The following is a 15,723-nucleotide window of genomic DNA, read 5'->3' on the forward strand; positions in this document are numbered from 1 at the left end:
GGGTAGCTCAGTGGGTTGAGCATCCATCCAACTCTTGCTTTCCGCTCAGGTCAGGACCTCAGGGTCCTGAGATCAAGCCCCACGTCATGCTCCGTGCTCAGCGGGGAGTCTGCTTGAGAATTTCTTGCCCTCTCTCTCTGCTGCTCACCCTCTCTGTCAAATAAATATATAAAATCTTTTTTAAATGTTTATGTTATTTTTTTAAGGATTTTATTTATTTATTCATGAGAGACAGAGAGGCAGAGACATAGGCAGAGGGAGGAGAAGCAGACTCCACGCAGGCAACCTGATGTGGAACTCCATCCTGGGACTCCGGGATCATGTCCTAAGCCAAAGGCAGGCACTCAACCACTGAGCCACCCAGGCATCCCTAAAATCTTTTTTATTGTGATATTTATTTATTTTTAAAAATAAATTTTATTCATTTGTTCAAGAGAGACACACAGAGAGAGAGGCAGAGACACAGGCAGAGGGAGAAGCAGGCTCCATGCAGAGAGCCTGATGTGGGACTCGATCCTGGGTCTCCAGGATCACGCCCTGGGCTGAAGGGAGGCGCTAAACCGCTGGGCCACCTGGGCGTCCCTGTGATATTTATTTTAAAAAACAAAGGGTATTTTTATTTTTTTAAGTTCTTTTTTTAACATTTAAAAAAATTTAAATTCAATTTGCCAACATACAGTATAACATCCAGTGCTCATCCCATCAAGTGCCCCTCCTTAGTGGCCGCCACCCAGTTACCCCATCTCCCCACCCACTTCCCTAAGTATATAAAATCTTAAAAAAAAAATCCAAACCCAATAACTCAGAATCGTAATGGCAACTTGACTCCAACCACACAGAGCCAAGGCAAGATCAAAGACATACCTCCTATCATCACTCCCATCCTTTGGGAAGCTGTAAGGTGGCCCTCGGGTGTCTCAGTTTTTATCCTGCAGAAATTGCAAATAGATGCTCCAGCTCCTGGGTGGGAGGAAGGGCGCTGAGGAAATGCGTGGTGTTAATTCAAGGCAGCAGCATCACCTGCCTGGATTATGGGACCTTTCTAATGTCCTGTTGCATATTCTGCAAGACCCCCTTCCTCCACCCCAGGGAACTCTCCAGTTCCTCAGGATAAAGTCCAAGTCCCCAGTCTTCACCCCACCTGCCCCTTCTGCCCCAGTGCAGACCCCTCAGCTCCCTCCCATCGCCTGCCCTTTGCCCAGCCTGGCCCCTCTCCCCGGGCCCCCTCTCCGTCTTCCTCTCTTCTTCCACCTGGGCACACACCTGCGGGGCGGCAGTGACATGGCTCACATTTGGGCTCCATTCCTGAGAAAGGGGCTCTGCCCTCCCCAGGGACTGGCAGTCAGAGAAGCAGAAACTTTAAGGACCGCTTTACAGGGGTTTGAGAGGATGGGGAAGGCGGGGCTGTTCGGGAAACCTTGCACATAAAAGACTCTGCAGAGCCACCAGGCAGTTTGTTTCGGAGCCTTGCAGCTGTCTTGGCCATTTTCATTTTTATCTACTTAGGGTGGTCAGCAGGTCATGGCAAGCGGGAGACGTGATGCTAATGACTCCAGCTCCACGTGGCGACCATTCAGGAAAAAGCTGCAATGTTCTCTCTGCCACATTAATCAGAGAAACACATCAAGAGCTGTTGCATGGAGACAGCTTTCCTCCGGGTACCTGCCCTGCATGCTAATCACCACCCCTCCTGGCGGTGAGTCAGCTCCGTGCCAGGCGGGTGGTGAGGGAAGGCCAGGGACGCCAGCTCCATGCTGTGGGGAGCAGCCAGAGGGGTGGGAGCCAGGCCGCACCCCAAACACACTGCCTAGGACCATCTTTGAGGCCCCGGGCAGGTGGGGATAGCAAATCCTGGGAGGGTCGATCCAAATGTAAACCCTGCGCTTCTTCCTTGGGTCTCGTTATTAGCCCTGTCTACTAGAGAGAATTTTCCAGAAGCTGAGCCTGAGACCCTGAGAATTCTCCAGGGTTAAAGCAAGAGGGAGCTCACTGCTAGGCACTTTGATAACAACAAGACATGACTTCTGGTGGTGCTTAACGTGGGGCAGACTCACCTGTAAGCATGCTCCATGTATGACTCATTTAATCCTCTTGCAGCCCTACAAAATGAGTATTGTTATTATTCCCACCATGCAGATAAACAAGGTGACGCACAGAGAGGTAAGTAACCAACCCAAGGCCACACAGCTAGTAACAACTGACTGGTTTTGAACCCCTGCAGCTATGGCACAAACCCCTCCCCACCACCACCTCTCACTGCGCTGCTGGAGCTCAGAGTCACCTGAGCCCATAGTGCCTTTTGCACATATTCATTCGTTCACTCATACAGTTCCTGTTTGCAGAGCACCTAGCAGGTACAAGGCACTGTACCAGGCACAGGGGAGACAATGAGAAACAAATCAGTCACAGCCTTCAGAGGCATCAATGTAATACTTCCACAAATTCATAGTAATTGCAAAATGTGATAAGAGTCATGAGAAGTACCAGGTTCCATGGAAGCGTATAATGGGAGGCCCTTTCACACATGAGAGGCCTCATCAGGTCTCCCAGGTTTTCAGATCCCTCTTTCCATCATTCTGTCCACAAATACATATCAATCGTTTGTTCGGGCACAGTGCATCAGGACACGGTGGTGCGCAGGACAGATAGTCTCATCCTCAGAGGCAGCCTGGTGGGGAAGATAGATAAATACAAATGTTCCAGAAAAGGAATTAGGGCTGGCTATGAGGGTTCTGAGTGTTATTACCTTTTTTTTTTTTAAGAAACACTTAATTTCTTTAAGGAATCTCTTGCAGGGAAAAAGAAACAAGGAGAAAACGCAGTCTGCTAAAGATGTTCACGTTGGCTTTGCCCACAGCTGCTACCAAGCAGGACCTGCCGGTGGTTGAGCTTGTCAGTGTGCCAGGCCCTTCGCATCTCTCTGAGGATGGGCTGGTCCACTTCCTCCTCCTCCCCCAGCTGCCCCACCTTTCCTTGAGGGCTCTTCCACAAGATGACCTGGAATTGCTGCATCTGCCTATAGAAAAGACACCCCCTGCCTTCCCTCCCGGTGTGGAGTCCTGCAAACCTGACAATGAGCTATGGGAGGCCACAGGCTTTGGAGCAAGCAAGCAAAAAGAGAGGTTTTTGTGTTTTTTTTTTTAAGATTTTTTTTAAGATTTTATGTCTTTATTTGAGAGAAAGGGAGCACGAGCAGGAAGAGGCACAGAGGGAGAAGCAGACTCCCCGCTGAACAGGGAGTTCAGGCTCAATGCGGCCCTCGATCCCAGGACCCCGAGATCATGACCTGAGCCGAAGGCAGACACTTAACCGAGTGAGCCACCCAGGTGCCCCCCAAAAGAACGTTTTAAAACATGTCTCTGTTATTTCCCTCCTTGGCCTCCATCAGCTCCCCACCTGGCACATGAACTTGTTCTTCCCTTATATGGTTCTGAGAAAAGCACCATATGGCAGTTCATCAGGCCCACGGGCTGGTTTCCATCCAGCCCACTCTGATTTCCTCCCAGGCTTGGGTCTGCAGAATGACCCACCCTTCATGAGGCCTGTGTAGGAAGAGACAGTACCAGTGAAGACATACAGAGCTCGGACCACCGGCCAGGAGTTGTTCTTGTTACTCACGTGTGGTGATGCTATCATCATTTCTCTTTCACAGGTGAAGACGCGGACATGTGGATGTGTTCAGAGACATCCTCTAGGTCACATGGCTAGTGATGGCAGAGCTGGGATCTGAGCTGTACTAACCATCAGATTTTGCTGATTTGCTATCACGGAAAACCCAATCTTAGCTACACGGTGTTGGTAGGAAGGAAGCAGAGTTTGGAAGAAGGGGCCCTGCCCATGTGGCCAGGAGAAGGGTTGCCAGAGGGAAGGCGGATAAATCCATGGGGCCGGACAAAGCCTGACTGACCCCACCTCCAGCAGAGCAGAGTCTGAGCTCAATAAGGGAAGTCAGCACAAGCCAGGGAAAGCCAGGAGGATCCCTGCAAGCACCCCCCTTGAAGAGCTGGCGAGGTTGCTGCAGGAAGCTGCAGGGAGCCCCTGGAGACTGGTTTCCCCTTTGGGCTCCTTGCTGGGGTCCATACCACTGGCTCCCTCCATCACCTCTTTCTCTGCTCTCTAGGAGAGAGGGACAATGGCACCCTCCCTGAAGCCTGCCGAGCTGCGAGGCTGTGCTGGGGTGTGGTGGGAGCACAGGGATCTGTGCAAGGATCTCAGCTCCGTGTTTGCTCTTCAGCTGCGTGGCCAAGTGATGCCCACCTCCATGCCCTTGAGCCTCACCTACAGGGTGGCATGGCGAAGAGGTGTGAATGAGCTAAGTGTCAAGAACCTAGGTAGGCTCCTGGCGCAGAAGAGGTGTGGGATCCATGTGTCCTGCCCTCATTCCCTGTTCTTCCTTCAAGAACAGGAAGGAGGAAGCAGAGGCCCCCTGGCAATTGGGGCTGGGCCTGCGGCAGGTCTGGCAGACACACGGGCCTGGGCTGGCACGTCCCCCCTAGAAAAAGGAGTTTTCTTTGACATGGCTCCACCCTTTGTATGCCTCAGCCTTGGTGGGCTCCTTCCCACGCGTCTCCCCTGCTGCAAGCCCGCAGAGGAAGGGCTTTGCCCCACTACGGGCTGTCTCTGCAGTGTGTGCTGGGGGACATGACCCCCACATGCAGGACTCGGGTCAGAAGTCCGGGATGGGGATCCCTGGGTGGCGTAGCGGGGGAACCCTGGGTGGCGCAGCGGTTTGGCGCCTGCCTTTGGCCCAGGGCGCGATCCTGGAGACCCGGGATCGAATCCCATATCAGGCTCCCGGTGCATGGAGCCTGCTTCTCCCTCTGCCTGTGTCTCTGCCTCTCTCTCTCTCTCTGTGTGTCTGTCATGAATAATTAGATAAAATCTTAAAAAAAAAAAAAAAAAAGAAGAAGTCTAGGATAGATGTCGGGCTCCTGTTGGTCCTCTCCAGTGTTCCAGGGGCCTTTGGATTAGAGTCCAAGCAACATCGGCTCTCCTACCCAGGACTTCCCCTTGGAGAGGAAAAGCTAAGGGACCTGGGAGGAGCTCACTATCCCAAGGAGAATGGCAAGAAATGGGAATTTGGTGGAGGCTGTGGTCAGGCGAGAAGCATACAGAAAAGGAGGGCACTTTTCTTTACACTATTTTTTTTCCTCTCCATTAAAAAAAAAAAAAAGTGCACGCAGAGGTATAGAGAGGAAAAAGCAAAATATTTCTTTTAGGGGCACCTGGGTGGCTCAGTGGTTGAGCATCTGCCTTTGGCTCAGGTCGTGATCCCAGGGTCCTGGGGCCCAGTCCTATATCAGGCTCCCTGCAGGGAGTGTGCTTCTCCCTCTGCCTATGTCTCTGCCTCTCTCTGTGTGTCTCTCATGAATAAACAAATAAAATCTTAAAAAAAAAAAAAGTGTCTTCAGCTCAGGTCATGGTCCTGGGGTCCTGGGATAGAGCCCTGCATAGGGCTCCCTGCTCAGCGAGGAGCCTGCTTCTCCCTCTCCCTCTGCAGCTCTCCCTGTTTGTGCTCTCTCACTTTCTCTGTCAAAGAAAATCTTTGAAAAAAAAAAAGAAAGAAAGAAAAGAAGAGTTCCTTTTATTTCCATCTCTCATCAATTATCACCACTTTCCGCAGCAGTAACCTGCACTAGCAGTTTGCAGTGTATCATCAGAGACTTTTGCCAAGCATTTACACACACACACACACACACACACGCATGTACGTTCATGTGTACGGGTATATGGTGCCAGGGTCTTTGTTTTTCTTTGCTGTTACACAAATACTATCCTGTTGACTTTATTGGTCTGCAATTTTCTCCCTATTAACAGTATGTCCTGGACATTTTCTCATGTCAACATATATGGAGCATCCTTGTTTGTTTGTTTAAACTTCTGCATAATATAGCACATGGATATAACAGAGTGGACTCAATCACCCCCTTTGCACTCACACCCTCACTCCTGGTCCCATTTGTTCCCTCAACTCTGGGGAGCATGAATTAAAAGGCTTCCATGGTACGTGGTGCCTCTGGATGATTCCAGAGGATGCCCTTCACATTCAGAATGCAGCAGTCCCTCCCATCCCCCATAAACAGATAAGGTGTCTCCAGTTTTTTTTTCCACACAGACGATTCTGCAGCCAGCATCCCTGCCCATGCCTCTTGGTACACATGTGTGAATTGTCCTCTAGGCGTTGCTACCTCTAGGCGGAGCGGGTGGGCAGGAGCGCGTGCGTCCTACATTTGACAGACCCTGCCATGATGTGGGAGGGTGGCTCACAGCCTCCTGTGCCCCGCCGGCCGCACCAGTCCCCCTAGCACACATCCATCATGTGGCTGCTGGCCGGCCAGCAGCTTCCAGGAAATCAATTGCAAAGACAGGCAATTGTCATCGGCTTGAACACTGGAAGCCATCCAGGGAGTAGATTCAATTGTAGGAGAAAATCATACTGGGCTCAAGACCGCTTGTAATGGAGACCCCATGGTGACCTTTCTGGAGAAGTTAAAAGAACACAGGCAGACATACTCTCATTCTTGAACATCTACCACCAGTCCAACTGCTGGGAGCACAGCCCTCTGCCCTTGGAGAAGCTGCTCCTAATTAGCAGCTGTGTGGGAAGGGCCCAGGCCACCGGTGTCCAGGCAAGGAGGCCGGCGGGGCCCCTGCTCCCCTGGAGGGTGGACCTAGGTGACCATTGGGTCACAGTACCCGCCCCCTTCTGCTCACTGGAGACGCGATCTGGCGGCCAGGTGGCCATCCTCCAGTGACCACTCACTCTCCACCTCTTTCCCAGGCCAGGGTCCTCCAGCTAAATACAGCCCTCTCTCCCCCACCTGCACAAACAGGTGCAGGTACTGCTACCTTGTTCCTATTCTTCTTTTAAAGATTTTATTTATTTTTTTGAGAGAGAGAAAACAAGTGGGGGTAGGGGCAGAGGGTGAGGGAGAAGCAGACCGACCCCCACAACACCCTGATGCAGGGAGCCCACCACAGGGCTCCGTCTCAGGACCCTGAGATCAGGACTCAGCTGAAAGGCAGACACTGAACCGACTGAGCCACCCAGGCGTCCCTCCTCATTCTTATGATCCAGCCTGAGACCTTTGCCCTGCACCCCCAGGAGGAGGGGGCCTCTTCCAGCGCAGTAGGTAAGGGGGGGTGTGGTATGGACACATCCAACATCTTCCTTAACTGGAAGGGTGACCAGAGCCTTTACCTGATTCCAAAGGGGCTATGGTGCTAAGCTCCCCTCTAACTCCCTTCCCATTACTTCCTATCTCTATCCCAGCTACCCGCACCCAAGCCTGGCCCTATACCAAAAACTCAGCCATAGCTATGAACTTGGGGAAACGCACATTCATCTTCTGTGCACAGCTCTCCAGGCCCACTTACCTGATGATGATAAAAATAACTCTGGCTACCATCGCCTGGGTACTGGAGGTCTGACTTAATTTTCACAAACTCGATAAGGTAGGGCACCTGGGCAGCTCAGTGGTTGAGCATCTGCCTTCGGCTCAGGGCACGATCCCGGGGTTCTGGGATTGAGTCTTACATTGGGCTCCCCAAGGGGAGCCTGCTTCTCCCTCTGCCTATGTCTCTGCCTCTCTCTCTGTGTCTCTCATGAATAAATAAATAAAGTCTTAAAAATAAAAACCCAAAACTGGATAAGGTAGGTACCGCTCTGATTTACAACTAGGTAATTGGAAGCTCAGAGGTTAAATAACTTGATCCAGGCCACACAGCTGGTTAGTGCCAAAGCCAGAATTGGAAGCCAGGTCCTTGTCAGACTCCAGAGCCTGTGGGCTTAAGCACTTGTGCAAACTTGGCTCCTGCCTACTTCACTTGCATCCCCCCCTTCTGTGCAGCTTTGTCCTTGTTCATTTCCTGCCCCAACCCCTACCCCGGGGGTGGGGTGGGGGTGGGGAACGGGGCGGGGGGAGGGAGCTCTACTCCGTTAGGGGCTGGAGTGGTCAAGATCATCAAGATTCTGTTGGGAAAGCATGTCCTTTTTCTGCAACAGCTCTCTGCCCTGCTGTCTCCAGCCTGTCCCAGCTGCCCAAGGACCAACATCCAGGCCCAAGCCCCATGCGGGCGCCTGGCTCCTTTTTGCTGCCGAGAAGAGACAGGCAGAGTCACCAGGGCAAGTTCCAATCACCAGTCACCACCCCAGAGCCAGGAACATGAGAGATGAAGTACACTTACCTTCTGGTCCCCAAAAGATGTCATAGTATATTGTTCTGTTGAGAAAGACAACAAAGCAGGTTTTCTTTTCTTTTTCTTTTTAAAATTTTATTAACCTGTGTGTGTGTGTGTGTGTGTGTGTGAGAGAGAGAGAGAGAGAGAGAGAGAGAGAGCACAAGCAGAGGGAGAGTCAGAGGCAGAGGGAGAAGCAAGCTCCCCACTTGAGCAGGGAGCCCGATGCAGGACTTGATCCCAGGACCCCGGGATCACAACCTGAGCAGAAGGCAGATGCTTAACCAACTGAGCCACCCAGGCACCCCAGGGTTTCTTTATTTTTTCTTTTCTTTTTTTTTTTTTTTTTAAGTAATCTCTTTGCCCAATGTGGAGCTTGCACTCACAACCCCAAGATCAAGAATTCGACCAACTGAACCAGCCAGGCACTCCACAAGGCAGGTTTTTAAGCAATGTACAGTAGGAAAACATTTTTTTTTTTAGTAAGAAAACATGTTATTGACCAAACAAAAATATTCTCTATGTATCTAAGCATAGAAAAGGGATATTTGCCAAGACATTAACAAATGACTTTCGTTGTCTCCTCTTGGCTTATCTGTGTTTTCTAATTTTTTTTCAATGAACATAGATCATTCACATGATTTTTAAAAAGCAATAAAAACAAATCAATCCCAGGCTGGTTGTATGTCTCTGGGTCCCTGTCCCTACCTCCAACAGCTCTCCAAAAAAACCCACACTTCCAAGTCCTGGGCATTCCCTTCTCCTCCAGGGATTCCACCTCTCAGTAGGGGTGGGGGTCATCCTCCCTGCTCCAGGTCCACAGATGGGAGGTGTGAAGGCTGTTCCCCTCCCTAAACTCCTCGCTAACTGCCTTAGTCAAAAGCACAGTGCCTGGAGGAGAAGGCCCTCTCCCTCTCCTGCTGCCCTTTCACAGAGGAGGAAATGCTCCACTTTCTACTGCATTGTTTGCTTTTCAGGCCCAGGCCGACTTCCCTGAGGCCAGGCCCTCCAGGTCAGGTGGATTGGAGCCTCAGGGCAAGTAGCTCCTCTGCTGAGAGGTGATTCTGCCAAAATGGAGAGAAAGGGGAAAGAAATCACAGAACTCCCAAACACTGATCATCAGAAAAGAAAGAATAGTGTCTTGGGATGGGGCTAGGCTGGCCCCTTCTAGAAGGCTCTGAGGAAGCGCGGAAGGAGATGGGAACAGAGCTTCCCAGGCATCTACTGTGTACACACAGTGGACCCTCCACAAACATGCTCTCGTCCCCTCAGAACAGCCTTCCCTTTGTGCAAGTGAGACACCTGGACCATAGCTTCTTGCATCTCTGGTGCTTCCCTTCCAATCAGAGTAGGCTTCTAAGAATGGTTCTAGGTGGAGAAATTCATGCTGTCTGGCAGCCTCTTCTCACCAGAGTTAGACACTTGCCCAGGCTCCCCAAGAACCCTCTGCTCAGGAGCAGGGCCTGGGAGCAAGCATTTTTCTGAGGGGCTGGCTTTGTGAGCACCCTAGTTTGAGGATGAATTGCTAATTCTATTGTTCCTGCCATTAAAAGAGCAGAAATCAGTAGGCAGCCTAAGGGAAAGGAGCAGAGGCCCTCCCATGGCTCCCTGAACTCTCATCTTCATTTTTTTTACAGCTGAACCCCTATCTTCATTTTTTTTTTAATTTTTTTTTAATTTATGATAGTCACACAGAGAGAGAGAGAGAGAGGCAGAGACATAGGCAGAGGGAGACGCAGGCTCCATTCCCTGGGAGCCCGACATGGGATTCGATCCTGGGTCTCCAGGATCGCGCCCTGGGCCAAAGGCAGGCACTAAACCACTGCGCCACCCAGGGTTCCCTGAACCCCTATCTTCAAATCACATTCCCTGAGGTGGCCATCCCTAGGGACCCAGAAACCAGGCTCTTGTTCCCAACTGAGCCTTTTACACACACTGGACAAATGTAGGGTTGGCATACCTAATTGGGAGGCAGGAGGAGACCCTGGTACTCTTCTAGCTCTGTACCTCGTTACCTGGGTTCCCCCTAAGCGAGGTCACTCCTGGCCACCACATACCCTCCCTTCTATTCACACCTTGTTGTGGTGTCAAGAACGGTTTCAAAGGGTCTTGCTGAAGACTGCTCAGCCCCTGGTAATGTCTCTTCCCCGACTGGGAGTCTGCTCCTGAGTTCCAGGCCCTGAGCATCTTGGTTTGGCGGCGGGTAGCAGAAGCATGATTGTTAGCGACATCCTGTGGACCCAATGGGTAACTGCACTCACCTGGACGGAAGCCACAGGGTGACATCCAACTTTCCTCATTATGTGGAGAGGAGCTGATTGCAATTAATCACACTCATCACCTTGCACAGGGAGCTGTCTTAGAGCTGGGAAAGAATCTCTCCCCAAAGCAGAAAACAGCCTTCCAGCCACAAATTTCCATCAGCCTCCAATTTTATATCTGTTTCATGTAAATGTGTTCCTTTGCAAATATTGACCTGATAGAAGAGTCTGGTGGCCATGAAGGGACAGTAATGTCAATAATATTTATTCATAGAAAACAAACATCATGGACTATTTACTCTTCCCATGAATTTCATGTATTATCTCATCTAATCTTCCCGACAACCCAAGGAGTTAGGTGCCCTTCTCTCCATCTTTCAGATGAGGAATCAGCAGCTAGGAGCATAATGGGAAGTTAGGCTGCAAACCTGGGCAATCTGGCCTCAGACCCCATCCTCTTTAGCTACCACTCTTTGCAGCCTCACTGTTCCGTGTCTACCCCTCCTTGGTAAGCCCCTGAGGCTGGAGAAGATTCCAGTTCCTGGGGCACTGGCTTTAATCCTCAGACCGAATGCCCCTGAGTGAAGGGCAGGTGGACATGAGGGGTGTTAGGGTTTGACAGGTCGAGGTTGGAATCCCCACTCTGCCCCTCATTAGCTTTGTGACCTGGGGCTTGTTCTTGAATATTACTCTTCAGAACTGCTAAATGTGGGTCATAATCCCTTGCCTTGAAGGGTGCTGGGAAGATTAGAAATCACTTGCTGCTGAGTAGATGCTGCAGAAATGGTGGCTATTCTTACCTGCAAGGTGTACAAGTTGCCTTGGGAAAGACCAGCCTGGAAGATTCCTGTAGGTGGCAAAATCTGACCTAACCTTTCTAGAAAATACCAGTACGAAGGACTAGGACTGCAGAGGGCCAGGCTTCTCACCCTCAGGCTTTTCAGAATAAGTGGCTAATGTGTCATGGTTCAAAGGATCCCCAAAGGGAGGGACTTAGCCAAGTTGGCACACCAGACACAAGATCTGGGGACTTTGGGCTCCCATCTTTCCATAGAGACACTATCATCCAGACAACAGTGCCCCTGCAGGATTCAAGTCCCTGACTCCAAGTATCTGCAGAGACCCTGGTACCATGAACCAGTCTGTGAGCAGTTCAAGAAGTAGAACTCCAAGAGTGGAGAGCTGTGATGCTAGTTCCAGTGCTACCTCCCACTGCTCTGTGGACCTTCAAACTTAGTGCTCTTCCTGCCTTTACAGGATCCTACTGCTGAAGGCTCCTCTTCCTAGTGTCCCCATGCCCCCTCCTCCTCAGGCCTCTGCAAATGGGGGCAGTCTTCCTTGCCCATACCTGCCCACCAGCAGAGGGATGGCCATCATGGCGACTGGTCATGAACAGGACTGTTCACACCCATAGCCCCAGCCCCTAACACAGTGTCTGGCACAGGGAAGGTGCCCATTGGTAAAGGAATAACTGGGACACCTAACCACAAATGGTTGAAGAGCCATTGCTGGAAATGTCCCCAAAGAGAATGGCACTGCAGCCCCCAACCATTCCAAGTGATGTATGAGGACCCCACAGTGCAACTCTTCCTGTTTCAGGTTATAACAAGGCCCCAGTATAATGGATATCAGTATTTGTTATCTACTGGTGCATAAGGGATTACTTCAATACTTGGCAGCTTAAAATAATAATAATAAACATTGATCATCTCACAGTTTCTGTGAGCCAGGAACTGGGGAATGGCTTAACTGGGTGTTCTGATTCCATGTTTCTTAGGAGGTAGCAGTCAAATGTCAACTAGGATTGCAGCCATCTGAAGGCCTAACCGGGGCTGTAGGACCTGCTCTCTAAGGCTACTCACTCACATGGAGGCAGGTTGGTGCTGGCTGTTGACAGGCCTTGGTTCCTTGCCATGTGGACCTCTCCATAGGTCTGCTTGAGGATCTTCATGACATGGTGGCCTGCTTCCCTCAGGATGAGTGATTTGAGAGAGAGCAAGGAAGAGATGACAATGTTTCTTACGACTGCATTAGTTTCTTAGGGTTGCTATGACAAAGTATCACAAACAAGGAGGCTTAACACAACAGATACATCTACTCTCTCACAATTCTGGAAGCCAGAAGTGTGAGATCAAGGTTTCAGCAGGAAACACAATCCAAGACCAGAGTGGAGAGTCTGGATCTTAATTCTAGCTCTCCCACCAAAGGAGAGAATCCTTTCTCATCTCTTCCAGCTTCTGGTGGCCCCAGAATTTCCTCGGCTTGTGGCCCCCACAGGCCCATGCCAAGGGGATGCGTGGCACTGGGGTTGGAGTGGGGCCCTGTCAGGGCTTCCCTGGGGCGAGATGCAGGCTGTGGGACAGAGATCCAGCCAGGGATCACTTTAAGCCCAGTAATGCCTCCTAAAGCGGTAAAGGGATCTTAGCAGGAAGAAGCTGGAAGGGCATGCTGGGTTGCCTAGGGGCTGAAGATGGAGTTGCAGGTGGCTTACCTGTAAAAGAGATGCAGAGATAGGAACCTCTGAAGAACCCAAGAGATGCCCCAGGAAACAGCTTTCACCATCTGCTGGGCCCAGAGCACACTGCAACTCTGCCATGAAAGAATTGCCCTATTCCCCTGGTCTCACTTCTTCTCCCCCCACCAGTCCTCCCACTGAGACCTTGGAAGCAACCAGCAAGGAAGGGGAGGCAGTCAGGTGAGAAAAAGACCAAAGCCTACTACAGCCCTGTTCCTGAACGCCATCAGCCCAACCACAGACCCTAGAGCAGGAGGAGGAAGATTTTTTTTCTCTGAAGGGAGATGAGTGTCATATCTATGACTGGATGCTTTTTTTACTTTTATTTTTAAAAGATTTTAGGGGGATCCCTGGGTGGCGCAGCGGTTTGGCGCCTGCCTTTGGCCCAGGGCGCGATCCTGGAGACCCGGGGTCGAATCCCACATTGGGCTCCCGGTGCATGGAGCCTGCTTCTCCCTCTGCCTGTGTCTCTGCGCCTCTCTCTCTCTCTCTCTGTGACTATCATAAATAAATAAAAATAAAAAAAAAATAAAAAAAAAGATTTTATTTATTTATTCATGCGAGACACAGAGAAGCAGAGAGACACAGACAGAGGGAGAAGCAGGCTCCCCACTGCCTGATGTGGGACTCAGTCCCAGGACCCTGGGATCATGACCTGAGCCACCCAGGCTACACTGGATGCTTCTTTAAAAAAAGAGAGACAGAGAGAGAGATTTTGTTTTTAAGTAATCTCTATACCCAACATGGGGCTCGAACTCAAAACCCAGAGATGAAGTTGCACGCACCACCCCACTGAGCCAGGCAGGTGCCCCTGTGACTGGAGGCTTTAATCTCTAAATGGATCAAATATTTTTTTCTGTGACAGAAAATGACCTTACCTGAGCCTGAACAGAAGGGGCGCATCTCCCTTGCTGAACAGCTCACGTGGACAGCGAGGGGCAACCATCGAGGGGCGTTGTGATTACATCCCACATCTGAGGGATTGGCTTCGTCCGACTCAACCTCTCAACCTTTCTCGAGGGAAGTTGGGTCTTCCATTCCCCACCCTCCACCTCCGACGACAGAACCCTTGGCCCACAGGGAGGTTCCTGACAAAAATTTCATCTCAGCTTTTGTCCAAAAGTGAAGAATGTTTACTGCTTTTTCCCTTCCTATCTGTCTGGAAATGACACCAAGAACAACAAACAAAAAGGGACTCCTTGTCCCCAGCAAAACACCCACACCCTCTGAATTCTTCACCCTGTCTTGGCCTGACTTCACCCCTGGAGGGGGAGGCGAGGCCTGAGGTCCGCAGGCTGCATGTGGTGGAGGCAAGGTTCCTGGGTGGATACAGCTCCGCCTGGAAACCAGAGCTGTTTTTCGAAAGCTTTGTGCAGTCAACTGAGTGGGGGAGGGGTCCCGGCAAAGCCTGATTGAACACCAGGGGGGACATTTCCGCTAAAAAACAAAAACAAAAACAAAAACAAAAACAACAACTCAATTCCCCAGGGTTGTTGGAGCTGTGGTCTGATCAGTGCTTTAAGGGTCTTATTTGTTAGTATTGGGAAAAAAGAATAAGGTTGCCTCTGAGCCCCCCGATTGTCAGTGTCCTTGCAGCAAGGTTGGGTAGCTCGGTCCCTTTTTGGGAGGCCGGCTTGTAAAGAAGGGCAGGCCTTGGACAGAAGGCGCCAGGACCAGGTGGGAGCTGGGTTTCTGCAGAGCCCAGGGTCTTCAGAGCACTGGTCTGCTGAGCAGACACCCACCAGGAAGCTCTTAGAAAGGACCCAGCTGAGCTGAGGCGTGGGCTGGAATGCTAGGGCGATATGCGCCTGGGAAACCAAGGCATTCCACAATCAGGGCTTCTAGAAAAGCCAGCACAGAGGATTCAGGGAGTAGAGACCCCTGGTTCTTCACATTTCAGTAAAAAGCATTTATCATGCTAAGGATAACAGTGGTATTTCAGACCTAAACAAGCCTTGTTTTTTCAGTCTGTTGGAGAGAGGGCTCCAACACTCTTTAAAAGGTGCTAGGCCTTAAATAAAATTTCTTTGTCACAGGCCTCCCATTTCTCACTCTCAGGTGCCAAGAAGCACTCATAACCCCCACCGGGCAATGGCTGGCCTCTTGGATCAGTTTCCCAAAGAGCTTAATCATGACCAAGTTGCAGTCACTCTGCCTGGAGCTGGCAAGCCCTGGAGGGTCTCGGGGTGAGGCCTCCCCTGGTGAGAACACAGCTCTTTCAGGGAGCTCAGTTTCCCAAGCGTGTTTGGACTAGGGAGTAATTCCAGAGTGTCTGAACTCAGCATGGGGCTAGTGGGACTTCTCAACCTCGGCAGTGCACTGACGACATTTTCGGCTAGATGATTCTTTGTTGTGGGGGCGACCCTGTGCATTGTAGGGTGTTTAGGATGTGGCCTCCACCCACAAGATGTCAGTAGCATCCCCTCCCTCCCCCTTCCCTCTCACTGTGGCAATCAAAACTGTCTCTAGACATTGCCAAATATTCCTGGGGGATGAAGCCATTCCTGGTTGAGAACCACTGGTTAGAAGCAGTGCCCATTCAGCAATTAGACAGCTATGGAGATCCAGGGCAGAGCTAGGCTACACAGATCCCAAGAGAATTTTCCTCACTCTACATCATTGTATCAATACTCTCTTGGTTGCACTAAGTGACCGAAAATTCAACTCTAAGTGACTTACAAGGGGATGGATATCATCTCTTGTAACTGAGAAGACCAGGGACTTTGGCATAGTGCTGGATCAGGCCTAGTTTGACCCAGGAACTCAAAC

At 50.8% G+C, this 15,723-nt stretch overlaps 2 long non-coding RNA genes across 9 annotated transcripts in view; one reads left to right on the forward strand and one right to left on the reverse strand.

Moving 5' to 3' along the window:
- The window catches only part of LOC102156872, a 20,634-nt gene extending 15,846 nt beyond the window's left edge, over positions 1-4,788 (forward strand). Inside the window, exons 3-4 of one of the 3 annotated variants that reach the window (XR_005363587.1) lie at positions 1,507-1,696; positions 2,098-4,788. This is a non-coding gene — a long non-coding RNA (uncharacterized LOC102156872). Of the gene's footprint in view, positions 1-1,506 lie in introns of all 3 variants that reach the window. The other 2 variants (XR_005363588.1, XR_005363586.1) reach the window with 2 other exon arrangements.
- On the reverse strand, positions 1,223-14,107 carry LOC111097118. Of its 6 annotated transcripts, none has more exons than XR_005363584.1 (7): positions 13,833-14,107; positions 12,931-13,028; positions 12,306-12,486; positions 11,240-11,286; positions 10,440-10,667; positions 8,188-8,222; positions 1,223-2,668 (listed from the first exon to the last, which is right to left on the reverse strand). It is a non-coding gene; the product is annotated as an uncharacterized LOC111097118 (long non-coding RNA). The 6 variants fall into 6 exon arrangements; XR_005363582.1 differs by having other exon boundaries at positions 1,223-1,598; positions 2,055-2,668; positions 10,440-11,286; XR_005363581.1 differs by having other exon boundaries at positions 10,440-11,286.
- Positions 14,108-15,723: the final 1,616 nt, after the last annotated feature.

This window comes from Canis lupus, chromosome 8 (assembly GCF_011100685.1).
Source record: "Canis lupus familiaris isolate Mischka breed German Shepherd chromosome 8, alternate assembly UU_Cfam_GSD_1.0, whole genome shotgun sequence".
NCBI lineage: Eukaryota > Metazoa > Chordata > Mammalia > Carnivora > Canidae > Canis > Canis lupus.